At 40.9% G+C, this 21935-nt stretch overlaps 1 long non-coding RNA gene across 1 annotated transcript; it reads right to left on the reverse strand.

Annotated features, from left to right (window-relative positions):
- Positions 1-6077: 6077 nt before the first annotated feature.
- On the reverse strand, positions 6078-17061 carry LOC114092236 (uncharacterized). The gene is made up of 3 exons (XR_003582654.2): positions 16993-17061; positions 16297-16395; positions 6078-8157 (listed from the first exon to the last, which is right to left on the reverse strand). It is a non-coding gene; the product is annotated as an uncharacterized lncRNA (long non-coding RNA).
- Positions 17062-21935: the final 4874 nt, after the last annotated feature.

Genomic DNA, 21935 nt, shown 5'->3' on the forward strand with positions numbered 1-21935 from the left:
CTAAACATTTTGGATAGTGTCTACCATAAAATGGCAGTATTTTTTCTTTAGAAATAATAAGTAGTATATTGGGAGATCTTCTGAGTCTACATAAGTCTTCTGATCCTCCCCCAAGTCTCACTTTTCGGTTTTAGCGTCCATCCATGAATTATTTTCTAACTCCACAATTCCTTTTATCACAAAGAAGAGCCTGCTCTTCGCTCACATTTTTCTACTTATTTACTTTTTCATCACTATCAATATGAATTGATGGACTTTTGTTTTAATGAGTCTAACTCATTACTATTACCACTCGATTATAAAATTACCACAGATGTGGCCAGTCACAGCCACATCACTCTAGCGTCAATATAGTTTTGATATATTCCCACTATAGGTCAAGGAATTCCTGGCTTTGTGTTCTGGTGCAAGATATTCTGGGCTCACCTTGGACTGCTTTCTCAGTCCCAGAATGAGCCTTCCCTCCAAGAAGCCCTGAATTGCTTTAATGGAAAATAGCATATAGAACCAAGATATAGAATTATTGCTACTAACGAGGAGGACAGGGGCTCAGAAATTACACAAACATCATACTGATGTTCATACCAGTACTCTAATCTTTTAGTTCATAACACAGCAAACATTCTTAACTTCTTTTTTTGCTATATTTGCAAGCCCAACAATGGGAAATCTGGCTCCCATTATCCCCAATATATTTGTGCATTTGCTAACCTCTACCATTTTAGTGAGCAAACTTACTAAAATGTGTTATTTCCAGGAATTGAACGCAGAGGTGCTTAACCACTGAGCCACATTCCCAGCCTGTTTTCATTTGTGTATTTTAAGACAGGGTCTCACTGAGTTGCTGAGGCTGACTTTGAACTTGTGATCTTTCTGCCTCAGCCTCCCGAGCCACTAGGATTACAGGTGTGTGCCACTAATGCCAGGCTCCAGTTTTTTAATATAAAATTTTCAGAAGCAAAATGCACAAATTTTAAGTGTACAAGTCGATGAGTAGTGGTACATGAATACACTTACCTAGTCCACACAACTATGAAGATATGAAATATTTCTGTCTTCCCTGAAAGGTCATAACCACCTTCCCACCACTAGCAACCATTTTTAATTTTTAATGTTTTTTCACCATAGATCTTTGTCTATTTGACTTTATATAAATAGAATCATGTAGTACTTACTCTTTTGTTGTTGTTGTTTCTCTTGCTCAGCATGTTTAAGAGATTGATCCATGTTGTTGCATGTTTTAGCAGTTCTTCCTTTTAATTGTTCTATTATGACTATACCACAATTGATTTATCTATTAATCTATTCATAGATGTTGAGTTGTTTCCAGTTGTTGTCTATTATGAACAAAGCTGTTTAAAACATTCTGGTAAAAGTCTTTTTGTGGACATATGTTTCCTTTCATTAACCTTTTGAAAAAAGCCATTTTTTGTTTTGTTTTGATGTCTATTGTTTTTCGATTTTCTGTGTCATTGATTTTTTTCCTCTTATCTCCATTATTTCTCTCCTAATATTTGCCATTAGTTTAATTGTACTTCTTTTTCTAGTTTCATAAAGTGAGAGCTCAGATTTTTAATACTAGGTCTTTTCCCAATATAAGCATTAAAACTATAGTTTTAATAGCCATAGCTATCTAAAAACTCTAGTTTTAATACCAACAGCTATCTCTTTATATATTCATATTCATATCTCTACATAATTTATTGTTAATGATTTTTTAATCTAATTCTTTTGTAGTAAAATGCTTTAAATTTCTGAAATTTGTTTATTCAGACTATTATATAGTCCAGCCTGCAGTCTACCTTAGTAAATTTCCATGTACACTTGAAATGAATGTATGATCTACAAATATAGGTAGTCATGTTCTATAAATGTCAATTAGATGAGTTAAAATAAATTAAAAAATAATAAAAAAATAAAATTCAGATCTCCCATATTTTTACTATTTTTGTCTATTTGTTCTATTAATTTCTGAGAAAGAGGTCAAAAGTATCTCTACTTGTAACTGTGGAATTGTTCATTTTGCTTGTTAGTTTTTTCAGTTTTGTAGCCATTATTATATGTGTACATGCTTAGGATTGTTATGTTTTCCTGGTAAATTCACACTTTATTATGATGAATTTTATCTCATCTCTGGCATTGCATCAATCCTTGAAGCCTATTTTGCCTGATATTGATGTGGTAATAATAAATATATAGTTAATATTGCTTTCTTGTATTTATTGTTTGCATTGTATATCACGGTCCATTCTTTATTAGTTTAAATTTTTTTTATGTGGTGCCAGGGATCAAACCCAGTGCCTCATGCATGGTAGGCAGGCACTTTACCACTGAGCCACAACCCTGACCCATGGTCCATTTACTTCCAATCGGTGTCCTGTGCTTACCACCTCTCTTGTAGACAGCAGACAGTTTGTTTTTGCCTTTTTATCCACTGTGACTAATGCTGCCTATTAAATTTACCTATTAACATTTAATGTCATTATGAATGCTGTGTTACATACATTTGCTCTTACACCATTTGCTCTTTGTTTTGAATTTCTCCCATTTGTTTTCTGCTTCTCTTTTCTTCTGCTTTGATCAAATTTCCTTAGCATTTCCTTTTATCTCCTCTCCTGGATTTAGATTTACCTGATTTTATTTATTTATTTATTTATTTTTTTTTTTTTTTTTTTTTTTTTTTTTTTTTTTAGTGTTGTAGTTAGCCTAGGGATTGCATAAGTATCCTTATCACTCAGAGTTAGTATTGCATGAAATATAAGAACAGTGCAATGTATAGTTTCCTTTATACACCTCCAGCTTTTGTGCTATGGTTGCATATTTTCTCTATATGTTATAAATCCCAAAGAGAGTACTCTAATTTTTGCTTTAAATAGTCATGTGTTTTAAAGAAATTAGAGAAAAGTACTTTCAATTCAATCACTGAGTTCTTTATTTCAACTATTATATTTTTCATATCCCGTATTTCATTTGGCTCAAACTCAAAAGTTATTCCCCACTTCACATTTTCAATATCCTTTATTCAGGCTTTGAAGATTGTTATTAAATTTAATTTACAATCCTGGCCTTCTCAGTCCATTAATTCTGCTTCCTCTGGTTTTGGCCTTTGTTTCATGATGCTGTTTTCTCTGGAGTTCTCACATTTTTTCTTCTAAAACTTAGTCACTGGAGATTTTTTAGCTACCTTTACTGGTAGTTCACACTTTGTAGGAGGGTTAGAAGCCTAGATTTGAGATTTTTATGGCCTCCAAGTGTGTTGGGAAAGGGGTCCTGCCTCAAGGCACTGCAGGATGATATTGCAGTTCTGTTGTCATTATGACCCATGGGAACCCACTTCTTGAGGAAATGCCCAGAACCCCCACCTTGGCACCGCTCATTTTCAGAGACTATTTTTCTCCATGGTAATTTTCAAGGTCAATACATTATCAGGGCGCTTGGATGAGAGATGCTCAGAGAGGGCTATCTAGGCAGCCTCCACTTACCACCAAAGTCAGGTATCTAGGATTTTACTCTGCCATTGAGAGGTATGATTATTTCCCTGTTCTGTAAGATCCATGCAATCAAGAGTGATCTACATAAGTAAATACAAAGGAAGAAAAGGAACCCAACTGGAATTGTGTGTGTGTGTATGTGTGTGTGTGTGTGTGTGTGTAAATTGGCTCACAGGATTATTGAGGCTGAGAGATTAGAAGATCTACGGTTGGCAAGCTGGAGACCCAGGAAAGTGGATGTGTAATTCCAGTCTAAGCCCAAAGGCCTGAGAACCAGGCAAGCTGATGGTGTAGGTTCCAGTCTGAAAGCCAGCAGGCTCAAGACCCAAGAACAGATATTTCAGTGTAAGTCTGAAGGCAGGAAGAGATTGATTTTACAGCTGAGGCAGACAAGCAGAAGGAGTCTCTTCTTACTGAGCTATTTCATTCTATCCAGACCTTCAACTGAATACACGAGCTCTACCCACATTGGGGAAGGCACTCTGCTTTACCTTGTCTTCAAAAGTTAATCTCATCCAGAAACACCCTGACAGACATAGCCAGTTTAATGTTCAATCAAATATCTGGGCATCCCAGGGCCCAATCAAGTTGACACATAAGATTAAGCACAACACCCTTTCTGGGATGTTTTGTTCTCTTCCATTCAGTGCTGCTATCCTCCACAATCACCACAATCCCTACTTTCAGGACCAGCAACTCCCTCAACTCCTTAAAGACAGAGATATGAGAGGAAGCCAACACCCTGATCTAGCTCACCATCTTTTGTGGAAATGAAATTTTTCAAAACATTTAAATTCTACCCACTTAGGAAACCCCTAAATTTTGGGATCACTCTAAGACATTTCTATAAGTGGTTTGGGGTCCTTGTTAACAATTTTCTTAATATTTCTCTGACCTTAAAGAAATGTAAGAGGAAAACACAGACCTGCTATTTTTAAATTTTTTTTTCTTTTTAGTTATACACGACAGTAGAACGTATTTTAACATATACTTACATGGAGTATAACTTCTCATTCTTTCCATTCTTGTGGTTGTAACTGGTGTGGAGTTACACTAGTTGTGTCTTCATATATGAACATAAGAAAGTTAAGTCTAACGCATTCTACTGTTTTTCCCACTCCCATTCCCCTTCCCTTCTCCCCATTCCCAGTCGAATCAGGTGAACCTCCACTGCCCTGCACACACCTATAGTGAGTCAGCATCCACATATCAGAACATTCAGTCTTTAGTTTTGGGGTATCGGCTTATTTTACTTAGCATGACAGCCTCCAGTTCTGTCCATTTACCAGCAAATGCCAAAATTTTACTCTTTGTGGCTGAGTAACATTCCATTGTGTATATGTGCCACATTTTCTTGACCCATTAAAGGCACCTAGGTTGGTTCCATAGATTAGCTATTGTGAATTGAGCTGCTATGAACATTGATGTGGCTGCAACAGACTTTCTGTCTACCAAGTTTTATTTGTATGGGTTTTTGTAATAAGAGTGTGTTTTGTTTTTAATAAATGAATTCTAATTTGAAATTTGATTATCCTAGTCATAAGAAATACAACAAGTTGTGGACAAAAAGAAATCAACTATAGAGAATGGAAATTTTGTATAAGACAATTAAGGAGATTCGCTGAGTGATAAATATTGTATTTCAAGTGAACTTTTAATCCCAAAGGAAAATAATTTCATGGAATTAATGTTATTGACAGTACCTGATTTCTCATCCTTTGAGGGAGCATTTCCTAGCCTTCCATCCAAATTTCCCTTTGCCCTCCCCACTCTGCTGCTTTACCTAATGAATGTCTCCAAAACTCCATTTAGAAAAGGCTGCAGAATTTTGACCTTAAATTAGGAGGCTGAGGCAGGAGGATCATGAGTTCAAAGCCAGCCTCAGCAACATCGAGGCACTAAGCAACTCAGTGAGACCCTGTCTCTAAATAAAATACAAAATAGGGCTGGGGATGTGGCTCAGTGGTTGAGTGCCCCCGAATTCAATCCCCAGTACAAAAAAAAAAAAAACTGAAATTCAGATAAATATGCCAGATACCAAAGTGCTATTGAAACCTAGACCTGGGATCTGGTATGATCTATCTGTATTTGACTTTTGTATTTCAGTATGTGTGGAGCCACCCCAAAGTTTTTGAGGAAAGAGAGAAAGAAGTGAAATTTCCAACTGCATCATTACTCATTCATTTGTCCCATGGAGAGCAGCGGTCTGGCTACTCTCATAGAGGGACACATGCTTAGATTGTCTCACACGTTTTATTTCCTGCAAAACAAGATGGTCTCAAAAGAGGCAACTGGTTGTCAGGAAGCACAGACCATGAAAGCCAGTGGTAACTTTGGAAACCCTCTAATGACCTCTTATTTTACAGTGGGGGAAAAGAGGCTCAGGTGGAGTCCATAGTTTGTTCAAGATCATTCAGGTGCAGCAGTGGTCTCTCCACTACCCCAAGACTTCACTTGAATCCTGACTTTTAAAATGTGTCCTTTAAGACTCTCCTCTGTTAAATGGTGTGTGCTGCTCCTAATGACTTCTTAAAATGATTTTTTTATTGGTAGTAATGTTTGGATAGAGGGAAAGTGACCACAACATTCGGAGCGACCAAGAGATTTTTATTGCAGCAGTGCAAAAGAGGAGAGAAAGAGAGAGAATGAGGAAAGAGAGAAAAAAGGGGGGAGAGCAAAAAGAGAGAGAGAAAGAGAGAGAGAGACAGAGAGACAGAGAGGAGAGAGGGAGAGCGGGAGAGCAAGAGAGAGAGAGAGCAAGAAAGCAGGACAGAGAGAGAAAGAGAGAGAGCAAGAGGGGGGGCCCGACAGGAGGGAGTTTTTATAGCCCAAATCTAATGGGATCTCTGGGTCTGCAAGCCTTGTTGGCACAAGGGGAGTTAACTGTTCAGTCTTGAGCACGGGTTGAGTGTTCAGTCTTGAGCAAGGGGGTAAAGCATTCAGCCTTGAGTGGGGGCTTGGGTGTTTGGGCTTGAAGCAAACAGGTGATAAAGAACCAGACAGAGGGTTTGAGAAGCCAGCTCATCCTGCAGCTAACTTTGTTTGGCATGCCCTGCAGACAGCTTACTCAGCCTGTCCTGCACCTAACAGAGGGTATACATGAAGAAGTCTAATGTGAAACAATTGACATTAGCTTTTTTGATGAAATGATCTTATAAAATCAGAATTGAGGGAGAGCTACAGATAGAGGCCAAGGACCCCTTCTTTTGCTTTCACAGCTCTGAATGACTGTCAGTGGGTGATTCACTCAATTGTCAATTGCTTTTCTGGAGCCACTATGATGTGCCAGACTATGTAAGATACTGGATCTACAGACCTAAAGGACATGGTTCCAGGCAGTTGAGAAGACAGCCCAAGAAATCATGACCTTCTGGCCAGGGTGCCAAATGCCATGATGGAATTCTATGTGGGTGCTGTGGAAGCAAGCATCCTCACACTCCACTGCATTCCTTACTTATGAGTGTGTTGGGTCTTAGTTACCCATTCTCCCCAGCACCCTACATCTTACCAATTCAGAAGTTGTTGATGAATGAACACATAGCTAAGTGTTCTAGGTGTTAGATACACAGTAGAAGGGGATAAAGGTCTAGATAATTTTGCCTATACCCACGGGTAGCTCACTAGCAGCTACAGAAAACATCTGACCCACAGACTTTTGTAATTGGACATGTCTTGTGTTATTATTTTTTTTTTAATTGCACTACATCTTACTTTAAAACACTTCCAGCTTCTCTAGTAAGAGCAGAATAGCTGGCAACACTGTGTGCTTCTTTCGGAATGATCTGACTGGTTAGAGCTAAGTGGAGCTTAGATCCCGTGATAACTAATTTTGTCTGTTAACTTGACTGAGCTCAGGGCTGCCCAGACAGCCCTGAGTGTGTGTGTGTGTGTGTGTGTGTGTGTGTGTGTGTGTGTGAAGGTGTTTCTGGAAGGTATTAGTATTTGAATTGGTAAACCAAGTAAAGAAGATCCACCCTCACCAGTGCGGGCAGCATCATCTCATCTACTGAGGGCTCCAACAGAACAGAGAAAGGAAGGGGAAATTCTCCCTCTCTTTCTTTCTTTCTCTCCCTCCCTCTCTCTCTTTTTTCTCTCTCTTTCTCTTCTTAAGCTGGGACATCCACTTTCTCCTGCCCTCAGACATAGGCTTGGTTCTCAGGTCTCCAGACTCAGACTAATTGAACTCCTAGCTTTCCTAATCTCTATCTTACAGACAGCAGATGATGGACCTTCTGGGATTAAGCAATAAGCAATTTCCATCGTAAATTTCCTTATGTATACATCTCATTGGTTCTGTATCACTAAGAAAGCTGTTGAACACAGATCCCCTTTGATCACGTGGGGTCCTGGTCCTCTGGTCACAGGAGCCTATACCCCACACCCAGATGTCTTCTCTTGTTTGTATTATGGATCTTGGCCCATTGGATTCTTGGTCTGGATGCCACAGGAGGTTCTTTTACAGAAGAGCAGGCATGCTTGGGAAAACAGGGAAAGGATCCATAGAGTTCTAAGGGCCTATGAGTCAGTGAATCCTGAACACAGGATTGAGCCAAGCTGAAGAGAAGGACATTGGCCTGGAGGAGATGAGATTCTTTATTGATGCCTCAGTTGGTTCCAGTCTCAGTTGTCCCTGAGGATGAGGAAGACTTTCTTTTCAGTTTTCCTGCTGGGAAAGAAGATTTTCAATCAACCCTGGGTTTTCATTTGTAACTTGAAACTTACCAGACAGCCTCTTTGTTGAGGTTTATTGGAGCTGCAAGGAAGCCCAAGTCCTCTGACCACACCCCTCCTTTAACATTTAAGGAAACTGAGGCTAAGAGAGGCCAAGGTCACACAGCAAGGACAAGAGTTGAAACAGAAAACAACAACTTCTCTATCTGGCCTATTACTATACCAGAGGGGGTAAAAAAAGAAAAAGAAAATAAGGGAGAAAAGGCAGTTGTGAAGAAACAGCATGAAAATATGAAACAGTGTCCTGCTTTTACAATAGTCAGAACTTTGAATTCAGGTTTCTTGTTCTTTTTTTTTTTTTTTTTTTTTTTTTTTTGCTTGTGTGGTGCTGGGGATAAACCCAGGGTCTTGTGCATGTGACACAAGCACTCTACCAACTTAGTTATACCGTCTGCCCCATAAGTTTTTTTAAATAAGGAAATGTGTTTTAATAACCCTACTTCTATGATTGGTGGGGAGGGGATCCTTCATGTCCCCAAGGAATCTTAAGAAAACCTGCATTAAATTCTTCTCCAAATCTGTGTGAGTCATGACAACTATAATAAACTCAGAGTGTGTGTGTTTTCTTAGAGTTTATTTTTTAGGGTAGGAAGAGGGGAGCTATGAAAGGACTTGGAAAACTCTACAATTGTAATAAGAATGGGTGCTGATTGGATCATTCCAAAATCAGGCATAGCCTAGTCACATCTGTACCTCAGTCAAGAAACTCTATGAAGAGAGTTCCTGAGGAGGGGGGTGTTGAGATGACAGTAGGACTGAGTGGGATGTAAGTGGGCTGCTGGTGGCATCATGCCCTTCCCATGTAGGACATATGTATACACTGCCCCTTTTGCTTGGAACACTATTCCCCACTTCTAGCCCTAACTGCTCACCCCACTTTCACCAGCTGAAGCAGTTGCCTTCAGGGTTCAGAGAAAATGTTCCCTTGGCCCCCTGCACTTCTGCCTCCCCACACTTCTTTTTTTTTTTTAACATTTTCTTTCATATTCTTTAGGCTTTATTTTTTTATTAGTTGCTCAAGACAATACAATGATCTTGACATATCATACATTTGAATCCAATAGGGTATGAATTCTCATTTTTCCACGTGTACAGATTGCAGGATCACATTGGTTATACATCCATGTGTATACATACAGCAATCTACTCATTTGTGTAATTGGCTGCTTAACACCAGGCTTCCTGCTGCATAGTAAGTTCCATGAGGGACAGTAATGCCTGGGTCAGTTTGGCTCATGATTAGCACAGTGTCTAGCCCACAGTAGAGGCTCAATAAGCATTTAGTGAATGACCGTAAGATGTCATCCCTGCCTCTAATACCTCACAATTTTTGTAGAGACTGCTTAGAGAGCAGCTAAACAGTCAAGAAGCTTTTAACACAGCTACAGTTGCCTCTTCTGCCCCCAAATATTACCTTGAATCATCTCATCTTCCCACTGGGTACTGGGCTTGAAAAGGTCTAGCACAGAGAGGATTGATTAGCCTGGGTTTAAACAAGCACCCTAGACATAACTTCTAAAGGCATTGATTGACTGCTTGGAAGAAGTGAATTCAGCTCACTGTCCCAGACACTGGTGTGGACACATGGCTGAATAGGATAGACATGCTCTATGGGTGGAGCAAAGAGATTTCAGGTAGGAACCCCAAAGTGACATCCCGAGGACAGGAGCTCCAAATTGCATGATTTGGTTTTCTGTTGCACTGCTTCTGTCTTGGACAGTGCTATAGCACGAACTCTTTGCTGTGGTGGGGTAAATTGATTTAATCAAAGGAACAATTCTTCCTGAAAGATTTCCTAAAAAAACGTTAAACCATTTGCAAACATGAATTTTGAGTCATTGGTAACAAGTTACTTTCCACACATCTTATGACCCCTACCAAATAACCAATATTCAGGCACTTAGATGTAGTCTGCAAGGTGTTTTTACTTACATTATGCCATTAGATCCCCACAACATTAAGGGTAAGCTTTGTCATCCTACCTGCTTTATGGATGTCCAAATAGATTTAACAAAGACTTGGAAACCTGCCTGTGCTCACATAGTCAGCAGAGCAGTGCAAGGGTATGGACAGGCTGCAGTCTCTGCCACCTGCCAGTCCCTCTTGCTTATCCCATGAGGGCCAAAGGGTTTTCAACAGAAACAATTGATGTTGATGTTGGAACCTGGATCCTTGCCTTCCAGCAGGCAGCCAGGCCTGGACATTAATTAGCACATTACCACGGGAGCAATCCCATAATTTCCAGTTGGGAAGCAAGAAATGAAAAGCTCCCCATGTGCCAATATTGTGGTCTCCTTGTTGTTATTGTTGTCATTGTTTTTTATGTATTTAATGTATTGGTGCAGAGGATTAAAAGCAGGGCCTGGAGCATGCTGTGCCTGTGTTGTACTCCTGAGTCACACTCCCAGCCCGTGACATTGTTATTGAGCTTTCTTGACTCACCGCCCCAGAGACCTGACACTCCCTCTCTGCAGGTTGTAGGTGTTTGTGAAAGGGGAAGACAGGCAAGTTGCCTTGTGCCTTTGTACAAGAGGCAAGAGCTTGTGGAAACCCTGTCCAGGGGCTGGCTTTGAGAAACACATCTGGAGGTCATGTGGAAGTGCACTGCAGAGTGCAGAGTGGATATGCAGGGTGGGAGGGGTACAGGGAGGAAGGAGCTGGACCTGCGCCTCAAAATCAGCCTCCAGGTTGTTGTCCTCAGAAGAGGGGATCTCAGGGGAGACCAGAGTCCTGGACACAAAACAAAAGGGTAATAAGGGAGGAAGCAAATGAAATTGCTTATCTCATTTATTTATTTTTCCTTTCCCATTTCCTCTTATGCTCCTTCAACCCAACTTCCCCCAGTCTCTGGTTTCCCGGCCACTATCTGGCCAACAACCTCCCACATTAGCATTCTCAGACCCTCTCTGCTCCTAGTAATCTCTTCTCCAGGCCCTGCTGAGGGCTGTATTTACCACCACACAGGATTTCCGTAGATGATAACAGTGGCAGGGCCTGGTCGCTCCAGAGCTATCCCTCCTCTCTGTGTGGGTGTCTATTTACAGAGAGGGAAGAAGCTTAATTTCTCCTAAGAATATGGTATCTCTTCAGTGTCTTCCCTACACCCAACAACTGAGCAAATCTCTTGGAACACAACGCTTTGCTCTCTGTCCCTCCCTCCCTGAATGCTGTAGATCTTGATTTTAAATAAAATATATATTTAAAAAAAATTTTTTGGTCTGTTTTGTCTTGGTCTTCATGTGTGGATGACCCAAATGGAGATCCAAGACACATAAGATGCACTGAGGTGAATTGTTTGAGGTCTATTCACGCTGAGGATTATGGGGAAAGGGCCTCCTGGACAGATCTGGCCAATCCATGAGGGGATGCAGTGCCTCTTGTTGACCAATCTCATGGAACATGTGCCCACCACAGAGTGTTCACTTACTCTGGGGCTGGCTATACCCTGGGACTGTTGGCTTTTCACTCAAAAAATTAAAAAAAAATTATATATATATATATACACCCTCACAGGGTGAGATGTTCTTTGTTTAATGTCTTATCAATGTGACACACACATTCAGAAAAGTACACACTCTACCAGGTAGATATATTTTTCCAAAGCAGATGTGCTCAGGTCAATCGGCACTCAGCTTAATAACAGGATCTTTCCCAGACTCAGAAGCCCTTTCCTACACTCCAACCCAGTCACTGGCCATCCCTCCCCACCCAGGGTAACAGTCCTGATGCATCAGCTCTGCCTCATGGAGTTTAGTTTTAAGAAGCTGGGTTCCAGAAGTGCACAGAGAAGACTGGTTTTCCTTAATCAACAGTATCCAGGGTGGTAGGGTAGGGGGGGCCTCATGGAGCCTGATGTGGGTTCTACTTATTTTCAACAGTCAACATCACTCACTAACTCCTAAACACCACATGAACTGCGAGGGATTTTAGGGAAAGGATTATCCTAATGAGAATCATAGCAGTGGGCAGAATGCCAAACGTGGAGGAAAATTGAAATGAGATAAACAAGACAAAGGCATTGTAAAGAGCTAGGAGCTACAAGAAGCCAGGGCCTCCAGGGATGGACTGCAAAGATGGCAGGAAGTGTAGACATATGTTAATATTTTCCCCAATGGGAGAGAAAACATTTCCAGTCTCTTCCAGCAGTCTTCATCCCAGCATGGGTCTTCACATTTCCCCCATTTCTGAAGACACTATTTTAAGTAAAACTACCCCCTCCACCTCTTAAATAAGCATTGCACAGAAGTATAATGTGAGACACCAGGAGAAATTTTTTTACTGTGGTAAAATAGATATAACACCAAATTTACTATTAGTACAGTGGCATTTTGTACATTCACAATATTATGTGACCAATACTACTATCTAAAACATTTCCATCACCTTGTACCCATCACATAGTTGATTCCATTCCCAAAACCAGGATTGGAAGCAGGTGGAAGGCTTTAGCTAAAGGTGTGTTGTTCAGACCTGAGGGCTTCTTCTGTCCTTGTAAGGCAAATGCTAACATTTTCTTATACAATACCCACATATGTAGCTTAATTTTTTTTTCTAGTAATCACATTAAAAAAGTAGAAATTAACTCTAATAATTAAAAAGATGAAGTTAATTCTAACAATTCACTTAATCTAACATATCCAAACTATGATCATTTCAATATGTAATTATTATAAAAAAGATGACAAAGATATCTTATACTCTTTCATTCATACGAAATCTTTTGTACATTTCATACATTCCCAGTGCTCAATGGACACATGTGCTAATGACCATGTGGCTCTGAACATTTTGTAGAATGCTATCAATGTGCTAAGTCATCTCTTTAAAAGGTGATTATTAAGTACACAGGGATTCCAAGGCTATAGTTCTGTTTTTGAATGTAAATATATATAGTCTTAATTATAAAAGCAATATATTTGGAAACTATAGCCACAAAAATTTTGCACAAACATCAATACAAGAAAAGCTATCACCTTTTGCTCTTGGTATGTCATGCATCTTGGTAGTGTGTTTCCCACATTGTATGCATCATCTAGTGGTTTTTCCTCCCACTTTGGGGTAAAAAACTGAAGTCCCACATGGCCACTCACCCAGAGACTTTTCAAAGGGACATGATTGTGTGTCAGCACACAGGGCCATGTGGAGTGATCTCTGAGAACAGCTGCAGGGTTGTCCTGTGGCCTGGCAACCCTTCTGCCCCATCAGCAATTTTCTAGCAAAGCTGGAGGTTGCAGAGACCAACGCAGACACTGGACTCACAGGGAACCAGGGGAGCAGCTCTGGCAGTTTTAGAGGCCATAGTCAGTCCTTTCTTTGTGACTAGTGGAACCAGAGCCTTGTGGAAAATAAATCCAGAATGGTCAAACATTTGCTTATCTTCATGGTCACTCCACTGACACGGCCAGCACATCTTCTCTTGGGCTACCTGGTGCTCATTAGGGCACCATGAAAACTCTCTCTCCCTCAGGGAATCTGTAAAAGGAGGGGAAATGTCCTTTTCCTTGAGGACTCAGATAGGAAGAGGAGAGAAGGAAAGGGATGAATTTACTGTCCTTTCAAAATTCTCTCTAGCCTCCAGCTCTGTGTTAGCTTTCCATCAAAATACCTGAGATAGATTAGCTTGAAGAAAGGACAGGATTTTTTTGACTCCCTGTTTGGGAAGTTTCAGTCCACGGTCAGGTGACCTGTTGCTTTTGGGCCTGTGGCCAGGGAGCACATCATGGTGGGAGTGTTGTTGGAGGAAGCTGTCCACTTCATGGTGGCCAGGAAACAAAGAGAGAGAGAGAGAAGGGCAAAGGTCCCCATATCCTCTTCAACAGCACTACCCCAATGACCCAACTTCCTTCCACTAGGATTACTTCGGAACATTCAAGATCCAAACAGTAGCAAGATGTTTACAACATTCTTTCTCACATACATGGAGCTCAACTTTGAAAACATGATCCAGATAGCAAAGAGGTTGGTTAACTGGCTTGTGTCTAAGATTTCTTCTAACCCTACTACTCCTGGGTGCTAGAATACCATTCTTCCCTCAGTAAACACACACACCTACACACACACATACACAAAACACAGAATACACAGACACACATAGCCCAAGTCTCAGATCTACTCTTCAGAAAGGCAGGCAAAGAATAAGAGCAGCTCTACTCAGCTTTGTGAACTCTATGGGAAAACACAGAGAGCTGAACAGAAGCACTTTTATTTAACATTCACGCTCAGAAAAAAAAACTCTAGCAGAAACCAGGCTTGGTATCCAGGAATGTAAAAACATTTTTTTTTAAGAAGCTTGATGCCACAGTGCCCCAAGTTGGGGGAAAAAATGTGCCATTATATATGTTTATAACAACATCTGATTTAATATTATACAATTTTGCTTAGTCACAAACCAGAACAAATACTTTCAGATTTATTACATCCTTCTATTCAGAGACTTAAGTAATCATAGTTAATAATCCCGCCATTCCACAGCCCAAGGAAAAGCTGTATAATTCTTTGGGACCTAAGGTTCCTGAGAGGCAGGTTATTTTCAAGAAGGATTAAAGGTTTTAATGCTCTTGATGAAGCTTGAAATTCATCTTTTCCAGTTTGCATGAAAAGAGCTTCCTCTGAAGCTTAGGCTGGGAGGTGGAAAGAGGACCGACAAGCAGGTGTCACACGGCCTCTCCCTGAGCTCTCAGGGAAGGTGGCAATTGTTCACCAATGTTCTTAAGCCTTACCTTGTCTTCTAAAAAAAAAAGAAAGAAAGAAAAAAGCAAGACCATGGAACTGTCTCCAATGCTTTCCAAATTGTCAATGCTGTATTGTGAGCCACCTTCTTATTTATTGATTCATTAAAAGGCACTAACAGATTTTTTAAAAAATATTCTTACAAAATATACTTTCTCGTGCATTACCCCCCACAGATGTGCACACATACAGTATTTATTACCCAATTTGTATACAAATGTTAAGCCCCAAGCATTGCCCTGCTGGCTAGGTTAACCAGGGCTAGTTAAAGATGTCATAGCTAACTCCTGTGCAACTAACCAGGTTGTAGGAATGGTGCCTTCACAGTTTTCCTGTCTTTCTGGATACAGATGGTGTTCAATGGCATCCAAAGGTGGGCACTGTGATCCCCAGAGGTCTAGGGGAGGTGTGTTCGGATTGGTATGAGCTCATCACCTAAAATGGGCACATCTTTACTTGGCCATGATGGATTTTCAGAAAATGTGTCCCACTGTTCTCAGAAAGCCAGAATTTGTCACTCTAGTGTATTGTTTACACACCATTATGGAGAATGCCTACATTGATGTGGGGTGATTGGGCGGGGAGAGTGGGAACCTGGTATCCAGAAAATCGGGTAAGAGTTTAGAACAATTTGGGTCCTTATAAAAAGGAAAATTCAAAAAAAGATAATTGATAGGTCCCACTGCAGACCCACCAATTGGAGATATCTGGGAGCCAGATAAGGGAATATCTACTTTAAACAAGGTTCTCGGGTGATTCAAATTCAGTTAAAATTTATATCAGTCTATGGTCCCTTTTATTACATTGAAAAAAAAAAAAAACTTTTCAAAGTAAGATTGTGGGATCCAACCAGTTTCCAGCTGAAGATACCTCCACCCTTCAAACAAATTCATGCCAATTTGTTTTTTAGCAACTCATTGTCCAAAGACAAAATCTTTGAGTTCTAATTCTAGCACCTTACCTATTGTATGGGCAGGTTACTTTACCTTCTCAAACCTCACAGATGTGAGTCATGCATTAGGAGAGGTGTGAGTATAATACTGAAGCAGCTGCCAAAGACTGACATCCCACCTCACTCACTGGACTGTAGGAAGATCAAATGGCACATGGTGGGTGACAGGGCTCTGCAGACTTCAGGGTACTTTACAAATGCAAGGGATAATTAGAATGTAGTCACATTGGATTTCGCTTGGGGTTTTCAGTGGTGATGGTGGTGTTTTGGTTTTGAGATTGAAATATCTTCTTTATTATTAATAAAAAGCTAAGGTTTTATTAGGATATGATTGAGAAGTACAAAAACAATGAATTTTTAATACTAATTTCAGTATCAACTTTATCCACCAACCTTAGGCAACACTGGACAACGGCAGTCCTCTCCCAGTCAGGATGGGGTCTTTGCAGTCAAAATCACCACTTGGACCAAAGGGACCAGAATCCCAGCACCCTGAAGTCAAGCAGAGCCAAAGGAGAAAGGGGAATAGAAAGCACAGCTTAAATTTGCTGCTCCCACATTTACCAATCTGACCTCCCACGAAGAGGAGAATGTGAGGAGCCCAAGACTAAGTAATGTCCCTTCATTCAGATACATGAGGGATAATGTGATTATAATACTGAGGCAGCTCATAGGGAGGTTATCAGCTTTGCTCCAGAATTCCTCAATCTTTAATGCTGTGAATCCATTGTGCTTAGCCATTATGCCCACAGTGAGGCCAAAATGGTGGTGGCTCCTCAGAAAGGGTGTTCAGCTCCCACCCCAACAGCAGGTATTTCTCCACTGTTGACTATCCTGGACAGACAGAATGGGTTTGGGCCCCCTGTTTCTGAAATGAGTACCCTACAGTTCAATATATTCTTTAAGGCCTTTCTGTAGTTATGGCAGAAAACAGAGAACCTCTTCTGTTTTCCACCTCAAGTTACTTCCCACCACGTTGACCAAAGTAACCTACCAGAGGTTATCCAGTAAAATCAAAGGATATCACAAAGGCACTCCAGCAGCCCAGTGCCAAACAATAACACAAACCCACCGTCAACATCCACTTACCAGGGAGTCTGAGATCCCTCCTTACTAATTAAAATAAGTTCAGAAAAGTTAATACAAGAAATTAAAATCTGAAGTGAAACATCTCCACTCTCAATCAAGGTACAGTTTCAAAGACACTCAATTTCAATTTCTATTCTCTTTAATCTCAGCAAGATTTCTTAACAGCCTGGGTAAGGGAGGGGCTGGGGCTCTTTCTGTGGTAACCACGCAGGATGTCTTTCCTGGAATCGGCCTTAGGGTTCAGAGTAATTCAGCTCCAAGTCTCTCATGTGTTTCATTTTCTTCTCCTTTATTATTATTTTTAAAATTGTGGTAAGATACACTTAAAAATTTACCACCATAACCGTTTTTGAGTACACAGTTCATAATGTTAAGTACGTTCACATCATTGTGCAACCAATCTCTAGAACTGTTTTCATCTTGTAAAACTGAAACTGTGTCCCCATGAAACAATGACACCCCACTCCCTATTCCCCTAGCCTCTGAAAACTACCCTTGTACTCTCTGTTTCCATGAGTTTGACTACCCTAATTATCCCACATAAGTGTGATGGTGAGCTATTTATCTTTGAGTGTCTGGTTTATTTTACTTAGCATGATCTTCAGTATTCATCCATGTTGTAGCAAGTGCCAGAATTCTCTTCTTTTTTAAAGCTGAATGATATTCCCTTGTGTGCAAAGGCCACACTTTGTTTAATCCTTCATCTGTCAATGGACATGGGTGGGTCTGTCTTCTGACTGCTGTGAATAATGCTGCTATGAACATGGGACTCTGTGACTCACTTTTAATTTAAACTATCAAAAGTTTGAACAGCATAGGAGATTATCAAAGCACAATTTGGAGAATAATCTCATCCCCATTCCCAGAGAAGTAATTTAGGAAAAATCATGTTCCTAAAGACCAGTGTTATTCCCAAAAGCTATAACAGGTTCAGAATGGAAGATCTCCCTTGGAGGACTCTTCTAAAGGCAAATGGTTTTAACTGGAGAGCTCATCATTTATAACCAAGTGACCTAATCCCTGGAGAAATTAATTAAGGCATCTTGTTTACCATGTGTGGAGAGATGAGCTCACCGCTGTGAGCACTCTACTTTCTCAGAAACCAACACTTAAGACACGACTGCCTTAAATATATTTTGGCAGTTCAAAATAAAAACACAATTAAAAAGTTTTTCAAACAGGATTTATTTTCTGCCTAAGAAACTTAAAATTGTGGACACCGCTAATAAAGACCACCACTTCTGAGTGTGGTGTAACAAAGAGGAAAATACTGCCTGCTGCCATGTGGCTCACCAACTGGATCAACACAAAAGGTCAGACGCACATGCACAGAACACAGAAAAGGGACTCAATCCACAGGAAGCAAGATATTGGGGGTGGGAGGATAATATAATTAAAATTTTAAGGCACAGTATCATTTAGAAAAATGTGGGTTGGGCTGCACATTGCTAAGCCTGGAAATCTGTTTTCTTTTCAAAACCCCATGAGCATGATGAGAAGAATACAGCTTTAAGAACTAAGATTCACCCCATCAGGCATTAATGGTGTCCAGAAAACTATGTGAACAATCTACTCAACATCCTTGAGACGTTTATATCTGTCTAGCTCAAAACCCGAGAGGGGGAACATTTTAATTTTCTCTTGTCTTTTGATAGCATATATACAAGATCTCTTAGCCCCCACAAAAAGCTCCAAATATCTTCTCTAGGACTTCAACTGCCTTAAAATATAGACTTGCATTTATCTTGGCCACATTAACGAGATCTGTTTGACCAATACATTTATATTTATGATGACTAAGGGCAGATTATGGTTGTTAAAACTTGTCCTTGGGACATGAAAACACTCCTCTGTCATTAATACATTTTGTAATATAAACTATGATGTCAGGTCAACGTAAAGGGTAAAAACGTTCCTAAAGTATGCACACATCATTTTTTAAAGCAATTGAGTCTGATGGAATAACAAAGGTCATCATAACAAACCATTACAGCCTTGGTCTTGGCAACTCTGGCCACAGAAGAACCTCCAAGAAACTATCATCATTCCTCCAATGTTATGGCATCCAGACGACAGGAATGGCTCGCAAATGAGTCATACGGGTTCAGATCCGCGGTAGCTATGTGAGCACTAGACGATCAATTATTCATGTGTTTACAAAGAGCTTTCCCAGTTGATGTTAACCAGAGCTGCTTGCAAAGAAGAGCTCTCCATCTGTCCTCAGCCATCCCAGGCCTCCGACTAACAAGCCGCTTTAATTGCTGGACGAGTCATCTGGAAGATGCCCCTCCCCTAGCCCCCGTAGACTCAATCTCTTTATTAGGTGTAAAAATATTAAGTGGAAATAATTATGACAATACTTTATTTGTAGTACTCTCAGGAAACCTGAAAGAGGGAGATCAATCCATGTGAGATTTGATGTAGATCAAACTGGACTTCATCTGGACTGGACTATGATAGACACAAGTCAGGAACTGGTGAAGAGCATTAAGAATGAAGGGAAAGAACCAGGGGCTGTGAGTTTCATGAGGGAGATAGATAGGAGAACAGTCTAGAATGTTCTGAGAAGGTAAGAGAGTGTGACTGAGGACCACCAAAAATGAATGCATTAAATTGGTCAGGAGCCGAACATGAGTGAACTGATCCACCCATCAAATATGGCCTTGGAAGAAGGTGAATGGGAAGACACTTCTCAGCCCTTGTTGTTACTTAACATATACCTACAGGCTTTCCAGGAAGACAAATAATGTGATTAGGGCAGCTTCTGTCTCTGAACATGGCCACAGAGCATGAGAGCCACATTGGGCCCCCGTCAGCTGTGTTTTAAGGGACCGTAAGGTTATAGTCAAAGCTATGGCCTGGATTTCTTCCTCTAAAGAAAGTGCAGTCAGAGCAGACAATTCCAAGAACATTGTGGTACCAAGACAGATTCTTCCTCTTACTTAAAATTGTGTAATTTAAGATGCTATCACAACTTACTGGTCCAGGTCTGGGAAAAGTGGTAGGAACAAACAATGTCGGTTCTTGCTGATATGAGAGCACACTTTAAAGAGCATATATGTGAATGGTTCAAACCCAAGGACCCTTGAGGTAATTTTGCTTTGGAGAGTGAGAAGTAACTCTAGCTGAGAGGCATTACAACAGAAAAGTAAAGCTAGCAGGCAGCTCTCTGGTGCATGAAGCATCCAGGAGTTATGCTCATCACTGAGCACTGTTGTTAGGCCAGGACTGGTGAGAACCTGGGTTCCTCTCTCACCCTGTCAGCCATGCATGCTGGCTTGGAAAATGAGCCCAAGCAAAGGGAATGCTTTTTCCTAAAGCCCACAATTGGAGAGCTGATCTAAAATACTTCCCATCCTTGTGCCCTGGTCAGGGGGAAGACAAGAGGAGCATTCTAAAAACAGCCCTCCTCCCTGGGGCGGGGTGGGGGGGCACTTTAACTCCTCCAATCTTCCCATGAAGGCACTGGGATTCCTGGTTCCTGGCTGGTGCTCCTTCTAGAGTCAGAGGAGCCTTTCTCAGAAGATAGTCAAAAAGAGACTCGAGGGTAGGGAAGAATTATACACAAACAGTCATCTTTGTGCAGGTCTCTTTAGAGCCTTCAACAGGCTGTTCTGTCTTTAAGAGGAGTGAGGCGTGCTGAACTTCCCAAACTTATTGGCCGGCCCATGGAATTATTTGTTAGGAACATCCCTCCAGGCAAATAGTCAGAATTCCACAGACCAATACAACTTTGGGAAATGCAGTATTCAGCTGTGGTACTGACAACACACTTATCAGAGCTGGAATCAAGGTCGAGAGCCACTCTGGTCACTTTCAACAGACTGTAGCACAGATGGCCTCTGACTTAACAATGTCTCAATTTATGATTTTTTTGACTTGATGATGATGACAAAATGATGGGCATTCAGTAGACACTGTTGAATTTTGATCTTATCCTGGGCTGGCAACATGTGGTCTGATCCTGCCTCGGCCCACAACTCCCAGTCCGTCATGACCACCAATGTCACAGTGCTCTGTGTTGCTAAGCTAGGATGTTCAGTAGATTAGCTGTATTAAATGCATTTTTTACTTACAGTATTTTCTACTTACAGTGTGGTCTTATCTAGTTGTAACCCTCTCATAAGTTGAAGAGCATCTCTGTATCTCTGTATTTTCTGCCATCATGGATTAGTTTGTCACACTCTTGAAATTCTGGGGGCACCTGCCTGAAGCAGCAGCCTGCCATCACTGTTGATGGCAGCCTCATAGACGGTTTCCTAAAGTCACATTTGGCTAGTTTAGCTCACCTGACCACCCACACAGACTTTCACCAAATTGGCAGCCTTCCCATAAGCTCATCTTCTCACTCTGCCCCGTTATCAGTAGGAGAGGAGGGAAAGGGTGTTTCTCTGTCTGATTTCCATCAGGTGCACCTTGTTTTTTTTTCCCCCTATCCTGTGCCTAAGTTGCTACTAGGGGGCTGGAGGTGCAGCTCAGTGGTAGAGCACTTGCCTAGCATGTGTGAGGCTCTGAATTCAGTCCTCAGCACACACACACACACACACACACACACACACACACACACACAAACTACTTTGATCTCCTGGTTGCAAGTTTCTAACTTTTTCTAAGGAATGGCATGAAAGTGAGCCTCTAAGGCAGCCCACCCAGCGTCTTTCCCACATGTTCTTTTCAAGATCTCCAGCTTGGGGGGGTTTGTGACTCTCTGCAGTGATTGCCCCATAAAGTTGCCTCACAGGATGCAATGTCCATCCATCGAGGGTGGATATTTTGACCTGACCTCAAATGTCCATCACCTGCTATTGTAAGCTCTTTCTCAGGGTTTGTGATGGCCTACATTCCTGATCCTGTATTTTAAGTGGAATTGTGTGCAAATGTTCAGTATCCAAAATAAATGGGACATCAGTTTTGCTTTTGGCATTAACCAACTCATTAAATAT

This window comes from Marmota flaviventris, chromosome 12 (genome assembly GCF_047511675.1).
Source record: "Marmota flaviventris isolate mMarFla1 chromosome 12, mMarFla1.hap1, whole genome shotgun sequence".
In the NCBI taxonomy this organism is placed as follows: Eukaryota; Metazoa; Chordata; class Mammalia; order Rodentia; family Sciuridae; genus Marmota; species Marmota flaviventris.